General features: G+C 35.0%; 1 protein-coding gene across 1 annotated transcript in view; it reads left to right on the forward strand.

Annotated features, from left to right (window-relative positions):
- LOC107565268 (GRAM domain-containing protein 1B-like) overlaps window positions 1–723 on the forward strand; it is a 34,724-nt gene that overhangs the window by 1,078 nt on the left and 32,923 nt on the right. The window lies entirely within an intron of this gene.

Genomic DNA, 723 nt, shown 5'->3' on the forward strand with positions numbered 1-723 from the left:
AGAGAGAGAGAGAGAGAGAGAGAGAGAGAGTGAGAGAGTGAGAGTAACATAGTAAAAAGCATTTTCATTATTTAGTTCAAAATGAATAGCCTGGTCTTGGAAAGATGTTGGTCTGTATCTTGGCCTCAAGGTGTCTAGTTCTAGTGTCTAGTAGAGGTTTCCCAGAAACTCCCCCTGTCTGTCATTGGTCAAACAGAGAAACATTCCCATCCCAAACTCACATCATTAGTTGTGGATGGAAATTAGACCAAAAATACCATGGTTTTCTAATATACACTATGGTGCTGAATTATATTCTGTCCATCTTATTTTGCAATGCGGAAGTATTTTCTGTGAATGTGCAAGACTTCTGATTCATTAGCTGCCGTAAGTAATAACTAAAAGAATAACGAGTGCAGTAAGCAGTTAAACTATTTGTGCTGCAAACCATTGTGTTTATGATAATGACAATGCATTAAAACAATATGATAAGAAATACCAGATTGCAATATTGAGCAGTAAAATGAGAAGTCTTATACAGCTAAAATAACTGGTAGCAGATGAAACCGGAAGCCATGCACATTCAACACCTGCACTTATGTTAAAAATCAGCAGATACAATGGTATTTTCATTGTATTGCAGTGTATTTCATGGAATTACAATAGTACATGTCAAAAGAGACAAGCTATTACAATAATACATGTTACAAAACCATGGAATACCTTGCTATTTTTTTATTTTTT

Source organism: Sinocyclocheilus grahami, unplaced genomic scaffold (genome assembly GCF_001515645.1).
Source record: "Sinocyclocheilus grahami isolate Dianchi unplaced genomic scaffold, SAMN03320097.WGS_v1.1 scaffold991.1, whole genome shotgun sequence".
Taxonomy (NCBI): domain Eukaryota; kingdom Metazoa; phylum Chordata; class Actinopteri; order Cypriniformes; family Cyprinidae; genus Sinocyclocheilus; species Sinocyclocheilus grahami.